Consider the following 10,233-nt stretch of genomic DNA (forward strand, 5'->3'; position numbering starts at 1 on the left):
TTTGCTTGTACCCTGGATACAGCAATTATTTGCTTTCACTGCACTTATCTACTGAGAATAGAGTTCATTTAAATCTTTTCCTGATGGGGTTCTGTGGTGCTTTTGTGATTGTTGGGAATTGATTGGAGACCAGCAGTACAAAATGAGCGGGTGAAATGGCACACGGCATGTTCATGGTGAAGCAGGAGCATTTGGAGGTACAGCCTTTTGCTAAAAGGCGTCTCCTTCCCAGGGAATGTGTGAAATACAGCAGGTGCTGGTATGCAGAAGGCTTCTGCTGTGTTTGTCTGCTTTTGGGGGCAATACAAGCCACTTTAGGCATGGTAAGGTGGTGATGGGTCAGTGGTTGGACTAGATTATCTCACTGGTCTTTTCCAGCCTTAATGATTCTGTGATTTTATGCCTTGGTGCTGCCATGGCATGTCCTTCCCGTCACAGTGGGATCACTGTGGACACTACCGGAGCAACTCTGCAGCAGTGCTATTCGCACGCGTTTTGTTCCATGATGGGTTCCACCAACAGCTTTCTTTAGCCCCTCCCAGGAGAACAGATGATGAGAGGAGACCCGCTGGGGCATTTCTCCACAGCTAACTGAGGCACAATCTGTTCTATAATAGTGCTCTAGGGATGTCCTTCTGATGGGCTTCTCTAGTACTTTTTTGCTGATGATACTATGATGATTAATGTGTTGTGGAAAAAAAAGGTGATTTATGTGTCTCAGAAGCAAATAACCAGATGACTTATTTCCATACAAATGTGTTTTAGAGCCATTGCTTGATTTGTTTTATGGGGCAAGCGTCAGTGGAGGTCTGCACTGCTTTATCACCTGCTTGCTTAAGAGCTGAGAGTGGTACTGGGTTTCCATCAGGTGAAGGCTACCCTTTCTCATAAGCTGAGCATTAAGCGCACACTTCTGTCATGCTGTGAGCTGCTCTCCAGCCTGAGGATGAACCGGTGCCAACGGCCCTCTCTTTGCACCAGACCTGCACACAGAGTCCTAACCATTGAACTGAACGTCACCAAAACTCACCCAGTTCCTGTGGAAGAGCATTGCAGGGGCTGCACCAGGCTTGCCTGGGGTACACCCATATCTTACTCAAGCATGAAAGGCTCCACTTGACTTCACTTTCAGGTATTTTGCACATTGCTGTTCTGCTTTTCAACAGATACGCACCTTCCCCTCAAACCAGGTTTCCTGATTCTCTGGCAGTAACCAAGTGTGTCACCATGTGCTGATCTCTTCCTCTCCTGTTAACAACCACATTGCAGATGGAAAATTAAGACTCCTAGAGACAGCGCTGCCGGTATCAGTGACATTTCATTAGAAATGCTATAGCTGAATAGGCCATTGATTTATTGATTTTGCTACTGGAGTGGTGCTGCCACTTCCTCAGGATGTTCTCAAAGTGGGAGGGAAGGCAGTCAAGAGCTTAAAAATACCAGGGGCTCACAAATAACGGGATGTCACACCAGGAGAACCACTTGGGGAACACAAGAGGAGCTGGCAGTGGCACCCATGGCCTGCAACTTCCACCTCGTATCCCAGGTCTTCCCAATTGCAGAGTGCCTTCATGGCAATGCAGGCCAAGGCAATGTGGAAGCAGACTGCTTAAATGGCAATATGGAGAATTATGTTCTGAAAGAGAAAAAAAAAAGCATATTTTTGTACGTGTTACTACAAACCTCAGTGCTTTGTTCCTCCACAAACAGCTCAGATGGAGAGTTATCAGCACTCCGTCACTGCAAAACACACTGATTCACGAGGAGCACGTGAGAGCTCCAAGGGCAGACAGTTCTGTGTGAGTAACTGGGCCACAGTGGGCGGCTTTAGCTATTAATTAGAAAAGAAAAAATGTTCTTGGGAATGACTCATTGCTCTTCCCTACATCCAAAGGGTGTACCTGAGCAGAGTATGAAGTTCAGCATAAGCACAGTGAGCCCATCGACCTGCTTTTATTCAGTCCAGCAGAGATCTGGATGCAGGGAAAGATCAGGGTCTTGTTGGTCCCTGTGCAGGTTACAGAGGAAGTGAGAAGGCCCTAAAGTGGGCACAGCATGGCTCAGAACTGGTGTTGAAGGGACATTGGGCAGTAGTGGTGTGAGGGGCTGGGAATACAGTTCAGCAGGGCACTGTACCCCATGTGTTGTCCTGGTCTGAGGGCTCAAAGAGGAAATTTGTAGATTTTAAACTCTTTACTCACAGAGTATTTCTCTACTGAAAGTATTATGATGCCTCCTCGTTCAGGCTTCAGTGACATTTCAGGCTCATAGAAGGCAAAAATAGGACTTTGTTCCTCCCAGAGGAGATGGCCATGTAGTTCTAAAAGCAAATTATATATGGGGGTTGATCAACTTGGCATTTACAGCTTAGCATTTTCCTAGATAAAAATTTTTTCCATTCGAGATCACGTCGTGTTCTGCCCACTGCTTCGTGTGGTATTACAATCATGAGCCACCTTCCGGAAACCTGCTCAGTGCCTTCCAATTAATAAGGAGAGAAGATCCTGTGTAGGGGATTGCTCCAGTCAGGTCTCCAATAGACATCATATAAACAGAATTGACTCACTCTCCAGGCTGACGAGTTAAAATTAGGGTGTTGTGGATAGAGGAAAAGGCAGACAGAAGAGCAGAATGAAGGAGGCTTGAGCAGAAAAAGCTGTGTGCAAAATAATCCATCTGAAAACACAGTCAGTAATTAGCCCTGCCCTCTGCTCCTCTGTGAGCACAATGCTGCCTGTCTGAAACACCAGCTTTACTTGGGTGGGTGTAGAAGCCACATCACTCAGTCTGGAAAAAGCTCCAAATTTTGATCTTTTCCTTGAAGCTGCAGAGCTGCTTTCTGCTCCTGATGTAAGGGACCTTTGGTGGGTGCTCTCAGCTGGCAGAGGACGTCCAGAAGCACATGATGTACTGTGTTCTCTGCAGACTGCTAATGATGTTTGATTAATATTTCATTATCAGTGTGAGCAATCTTTGGGCTCTCTCTGTGTCTGTCTTACTTAGCGTTGTCTTTTCTTAGTTAAGTGGCAGCTCCTGCAGACAGTGATCTAATTGTTCCTCAGCACCTGCTTGAAGTTGGACATTGTGTAATTTGCAGCACACGTGATTTGTCCTTTGAGGCTCAGATCAAATAGAACAGCATAGCAGATTAACCAGTAACTGAATTAAGTGAAAGGTAATGTGCAGGCTACTGCTGAGCTCACAGAGATGCTTGGGCCAGACAACACTGAATAATGCAGCGGTCCAAAGTACATGTGCTGCAGTGACCAAGTGGCACAGGGGGCTGCCTGTCAGCTTGGGCACCCTGAGCTAACATCATACGGGCTGCTTTCTAAGCACTTAGCCACAGTAGCCAGGGCATAATGAGCTTGGCCACTGCTGGTGGAGAACGTGCCCAGGAGAGGCAATGTGCTGTCATAAAAGGGCCTTCCAGTGCTCTCCGATGTGGTGCAGGAAACACCTTGTACATAGCTGAGAGAGGTGAGGACAGCTTTGCACTGGGTTTATGCAAGGCTTTCGGGTTACACAAGGGATGCTCTAAGGGCTGCAGCGTGTGGAGGGCCTGGCTCACTGCTGCAGCTGCAAAGCCCCTTCATCTCATTATAGAACTGTGCTGGACTTGCAGACAGGAAATCTCAGCTCATTTCCTCTGCTGCCAACCAGATTCAATGCCCTGAACTCACCTGTATGCTCCCCATTTCCCGTTCCATGAGTGTCAGCTCCCTAGGCTACAGCCTGCAGAGCCCGTGGCCTGACTCACCTCTGTTTGGCTCTTTGGGCTTCTGCTGTGCTCACCAAGGCCTCATTGCTAGGGACAATCAGGAGGTGTGCAGCTTTTGGGATGATGCTCGCCCCTAACAAAAATAGACTTTCCTCTCTGCTATAATCAATCCCAGCAAGTCATTGCCTTCCAGTATATGAAATCAGGAGTTCCTTGAAGTTCTGTTATATCTTAATTCACTTCAGCACAGATGAAGAAATAAGCACACTGTACCCAGCACCAATGAAAACAAATGCAGACCCTGGAGCAAAACCAGAAGTCATTCCCAATTACCTTACTGAATAGCAGTGCACAGTGTAAAGCAGCAAACTAAACCCAGTTGTGCTCTCCGTGTTTGGGTGGTAGGGAGCTTCAGTGTTTTGTACTCTGACAATCAGAACACCACTATTTCAAACAGAAATTTTTTTCCTTGTAAAACACTTCTTGTTAATTAGAAGGAGAGGCACCAACTGGGGTTGGAAGTCACTCTCTGGCAGGGCTGTCAGATGTAATGAAGCAGCCAGGGAAGCTGGTAGGGAGCTGCTTTGCAGAGTGTTGTCATGGGAACGATGCAACTAGGGCACCTCGTCTTCTACACGAGCTCTGGCAATGTGGTGGCACAAAATCAATGCTGTTCAGCAGCAGCAGGAGGGCCAGCCATCAGGTTTTCCCTAGCTGAGATCTGATCTGAATGAAATCCAAAAGGCATAGTCTCTATTTGTGTAAAAATGGTGTCACTCCTTTTGAGCTGAATGAAGGCAGAATTTGCATCAACTGAGTGAGCACCTAGACATGGACCTGAGAGGCTGATATTAAAAATATTTGGTGGAAGCACAACCTCATCTAAGAACCCTCTGACTTGGATGATTTCTCTTGTTTTTCACTGTTTCTGCACATTTTAACAGCCTGTTAATTTGGCATCCATAATGATTAGCAGCAGAAGGCAAAGAGTGTAGACCAATGTGTACGTCACCCCTCTGTGCAAGTTAAGAATACGAAATGCTGCCACAGTGCCAATATTTGTGGTCTTCTGAAGGATCTTTGCATAATGCTCCCTTGAATGCAACTTACCACTCCTGTGCAGGACCACATAAGTGGAGTTATTAGAAACTTCTTTATGGATGTAGAAAATACCTTATGTGATGTTGTAGTTGCTGGGGATAGACAATGGTTAAGAGCAGTTACTTGGGAGAGGAAGAATGCAGAGATTCCTGCTCTTACAGTTATATATATTGATATATGTATAAATAAACAAACAATATCATTAATGCTGCACCACAGAGACCACTGAAATAGAATCAAATGTAAAAGGCATGACCAGATCTGAGAAAAGCTGAAAATCCTAGCTGAAAAAAGGGTAAAAAAGCCAAATGCAACTCATCGCTTCCGAGTTTTCAATTTACTTGCCCAGGTCTGCTGACAAAGTAAAGACTTCCTAATTAAAGCAGGCATCTGTAGAGTGACTGCATTTCTGCTGCTGGCCTGGTCCAGCAAGATGCTGAGTGTATGCTCCTCATTTCCTATTGACACTGAAGTGTGAATGAGGGGCCACATCCATCCAGGACTCGCTTGATGTGTGCACTGGAAAACTGACCAAAATAGCAGGCAAAGGAAGAAAATGGAGCCAACATGTGAAAGGCCTCCCTGGTTAAGTGTTGAGGTTATTAAAGCCCCTCTATTCAGCAACAAGTTTGAAAAAAGCTATGACAGTTACTACAAAGAAGTCTGTAACTGTGTTGCCTCTTTAGCCTTACATTATCTCTAATATATTTCTCACTGGCTGTGGTGTTTCTATGCACACTGTGCAGAAACGCAGGATTAAATAAACAAATGCAGTAGCTGTTCTTCATGCTGCGATGGCTGAAGTCAGGATTGTGGATTTAAAGACTGTGGTTTATCAGCTGAAGCCCCTTCTCATCCACATGTCGCTACTCCTTGTCTTTGCAGTATCTCCTTTGGTGAACGAAGGCCCACACACCAGTAACTACATTGATAAGAACATGACATGTGTCACTAATTGAAATTATACACATAACACTGCATTCTCCCCATGTGAGCAACATGGGGAGTCAGCTGCTGCTAATAAAATGTTTTTGTGTGCCCAAAGACAGGCTGACCTTGTTTTAATAGAGAAGGACCTTGAACTCCTACAGCCCACAGAAAAGTCAAGTGGATTCACTGAAACAGAAAGATAAAGTAAATGCAGAGCTCTTTCAGCACTTCCGTCCATTTGCTTTATATCATAGATATCAATTCAAATATAGAAATGTAGAGTTAAACACAATTTGCCCAATATGCATATATTTATGTCATGAAAGGTTTAACATAACTTCTACCAGCAGATTGCAAAATAATGCCTCCATTATGAAAGGAAGCCACCAGCCATTACGTTGCATTACTGTAATGTAATGGGTCTATGAGATGAGCTGTATTTAGAAAGCTTGCTTTTATTGCAAACCTTCTGCCCTGTTCACCCACCAGCATCGATTTCTCTTTCCATTCTGCAGAGACAACGACCATTAGAGCAGAATATCAGCTAACCTGAGCAGAGCCACTTAGGCTTTGGCCCTAGACAGAACCTCATGAGAGAAATTTGCACTGTGCAGTTTAAGAGACCCAGCACTGGTGACAGAATGTATTTGAATAGATGCTGATTACCAACATGCTAGCAGGTGAATCTCTCATTAGCCTAGAGCAATTGACTTTGTAATTAATTGCTTCCCACACTTCACTGCTGAGTAAAGGCTGCTATAATAACAAGTACTGCCATCGTTTCAATTTTTTAACTGAATATAAGGAATAAACAGAAGAGAATTCATATTTATTTCATTTTTCTTTGTGTACAAATGTCACGTTGCTCTCACGTTGGCAGTGATTGCAACAGTGCTGACTCAATTACTCATTTACATAATCCTTTCAGATTACTTTTTTATATAACCACCGATAATGAAAAGATTTTCTCAGCTGAGAAGAGCAAGCGGGACAGCTCTGAATGTGCATAGGATAAACTGACATGAGAAAATGGTCATTTGCATTAGTAAGAAATAATCATACTGTAAATGATTAAAATTATCATCAATATTGTCTGCCCTACCTGACCTGAGGGATATCCAGTGACACAAAGAGCCCGTTTATTTGCAGAGTGCGAAGCAAACACTGCACCAATTGCTTGACACAGCTGAGTTCAGTGTTGTTACCACTTACTGCATGAAGTTATTCTATAGACAAAAGGTTTTAAAATACTCTTATTTGAAAGTGAATGAGTGCAGCACAATAAAGAGGAATAAAGACATGGCTTAGTGCATTGTTTGCCATGGGGATGGGGCAATTCTGGAAAGGATGCTGCAATGGAAAAGGAAGAGCACACAAATACTCTGTGCATACAGTTCCTGGAAACACAAAGCTCTGCATAAAGCGTATCTATAAGGTGACTGAGCAGAAGAACATGCCCTTGGAGCAAGCCTCTGAAGCAGAGCCTTGGAACTATCAAAAGGAGTGCCTTTAGCTGTTAGGGGGACTAGCTGTGTGAGTCCTGATGATGAAGACAAATATGACAGAAGCTACAAAATTATAACAAAAAACACTTCTAGTCCAATATGTTGTACAAATGGAAAAGTGTAATATTTAGTTTAGAGAGGACAGCTCATTGTTGTGAGTCTCAAAGCAGAATTTATTACTAAAGCACATTACTAAAGCTACGTTAAAAACATGTGAAAGCTCAGATGCATTAACTTGAAGAGGTTTATCTCCTAAGGACTCAGTGAGAAGTGCAGGAGGCAGCCAGCACTTCACTAAGGCTCAGAGCCCGCAGATAATCAGAGCTCTCTTGAAGACAGAAACCCATCTTCATTTCTTCTGGAAAATTGCAAAGCTGAAGAACAGCTGCAAATATGTATTTTACAGACTAATCATTTCTTTTTTTTCCCCTGAAGACCACACTCTTTACATTTTAATTTTGATTTTACAGTGATTTCACATTTTGCTTTTGATATTGGCATGCTGAAAAATAAATAAATAACCCCCCTGAAAAAAAAATCCAATTGTTTAAAGAAAAGCTTTTTCTTAAGGATAAATCAATCAATCTATGTCATGAGATCACTTCTTACTATTTTCTGGGGAGTAAAAAGACTCTTCTTCTAGAAGAAAAGGTGTTCACCCCCACTTACACCAAGAATCTGTGGACCACAAGCTCCTGTTTCTTTTTGTTTTGGTATCCCTGGCTTTGAGGAAGCTTCCAGACAGGGTCTGAAGGTCCCAGAAGCTGCTTCAGCCATCTAAAATTGGGTTTTTATTAACTGTGTATTAGAAATATTTGAGTGTGTTAAAAAAATTATTATATTAGAAATCTTTTCCTACACTGAAGTGTTCCATATACAGTGAAGCTGCACATTATTTACATCAGCTTAAAACCTGATCTATGTTTTTCTAAAGATTCAGCATGTTTTTCAACTCAGCAGTCGATTTGCCAATCACAGACTATGAGCGTGGGTGGCTAGGAAGACACTGAGCCACCTTCATGCTTCAAAACACTTTCAGTGCAGATAGAGTCCTTCAAAAGATGAATTGCTTAGCTAAGGCTGAAATCTGATGTATACTCACTACATGACTTCAGGGGCAATTTTCCCTGAATTTTAAATAAAGGTGTTTTTTGTCTCCATAGTAACTCAAGCTCATTTATTAAGATGTCTGATGCACTGTTAGCATTACACAATTCACTGTATTAAAACGAGGTATAATAGTACAATTGAGAAGTAAGCTATATGTAAAGGATTCTTTTAATTCCTATGAAATTACAGCCACTTAATGGAGCCTGAGGAAAGACAGAGGGAACAGTACAACTTTTGACAATGTACCATGTTGCAACTACAGCCATTTAGGATAGCAAATAGATGTAAGAAAGATAAAAGAAACAGGCAAGGGAATGGGGACATGAAAATTAGCTAATACGTGCAGTCTAATATTCCTCTGTGAAATGTGCCAAAGAATCTGAAACAAATGTGAGAACTTTTCATGGCTTGGCCCCGGTTCATGTGCAAGAGGCGAGATGGATCCAGTCCAAGCAGTATCAGGTGGTTTTTGGAGTTTTCCTACCCAAGTAGGGAAAACTTTAAAATTGCTTATTTTCTAGGCCTTGAGAGACTGCATCTGAAAACGTTCCTTCTGAAGAGCATTTATTGCCCTTCAGATGGAAAGTAAACACTGTTCTTGGATGGAAATAATTCACAAGCATATGAAAAATAGGGAAGACTGTAGTGTTTCAGTGAGATTTTCCCAGAGGCATATCTGTCTGTCTATAAAATGTTAAAATTTGTATAAGTTGTCCTTGTGTGCTTAGTTACGGATAAACTTGATTATCTGTAACCTGCAAGTCTCATTTAAAATGCCACTTATTATTGCTTTTAATATGTTTCGATACTTCTTGTTTTTGACCAATCTATAATGTGCTTTGCAGGGATTAGTAAGATGAATTTTAAGTTTAGCTTTAACAGAACCAGTTGAGTAAGTTCTGCAATTTGTCACAGCCTGTTTACATGAAGAAAATACACTTGGTGCCACAGACTGGCATGCGTGAGTACAACAAACTTTATATGTTTTGAGAGAGAAAAGAGCTAGGATAATGAGTATATGTTATGTTATACGTGGTCCATATGTTCTCTGTCACCAAGTGATCTGTGTTCCTTCACCATTCACTTCACAAACTACAGGGAAATTTCTGAAAAAAAGCCCTGCTGTAGGCATTATGGAAAATGTGACTGTGTCTTGACCTATGCAAAACGGTTTCCTTACTTACTTTGGAAAGCGTCCAGCATGTTTGTTGGAGGGGATTATCCCAACTTGTTGCTGGCAGGCTGTGATGTTGTCAAACTCTACATGGAGCTGACAATGGACCTGTTAAGAATACATGAACTGTATTTAGATATTGGCTTATAGTCATGATTTGCTCCCTATCCTGAGGGACGGCATGCCCAGGAGGTTGCATTCCACATAGCTCAGGTTTGGTTTGCTGTCAACAACGGAGGCAAATTGTCGGCATGCTCCAAAAGCCTGGGTGATCCTGGGTGCAGCTGGGCTTGGTAGGTCAAAAGGATGCACTACAGGCAACCCTAAGGGTTGTGTGCTGCATTCTTCCTGGCTCCTCATTGTGGAGAGGGAAGTCACCTGCCCCTCACCCCCCCCTCACTTCTCTCTCAGCCTTACTAGACAGCCCTGAAACCCACCTCCACCATCTTAAGTAACAAGAGGCAAAACACAGCAACCACGCTATCACCACCATCTTATGTACCAGGGGCACCAAGCCCTGCAACCTCTGCCAGCTTAACTAAATGCACAACACACCAAGCCTTGCCACTTCTGCCATCTCAAGTAGAAGACACCAACTCCTGCAAAGTCCACTGCTTAAGTAGCAAGGAGCACCAATCCTAGCCATCTTAAGTAAAAAGATGCCACTTCCGCCATCTTAAGCAACTACGAGA

This window comes from Meleagris gallopavo, chromosome 5, assembly GCF_905368555.1.
Source record: "Meleagris gallopavo chromosome 5, MGAL_WU_HG_1.1, whole genome shotgun sequence".
NCBI classification, from domain to species: domain Eukaryota; kingdom Metazoa; phylum Chordata; class Aves; order Galliformes; family Phasianidae; genus Meleagris; species Meleagris gallopavo.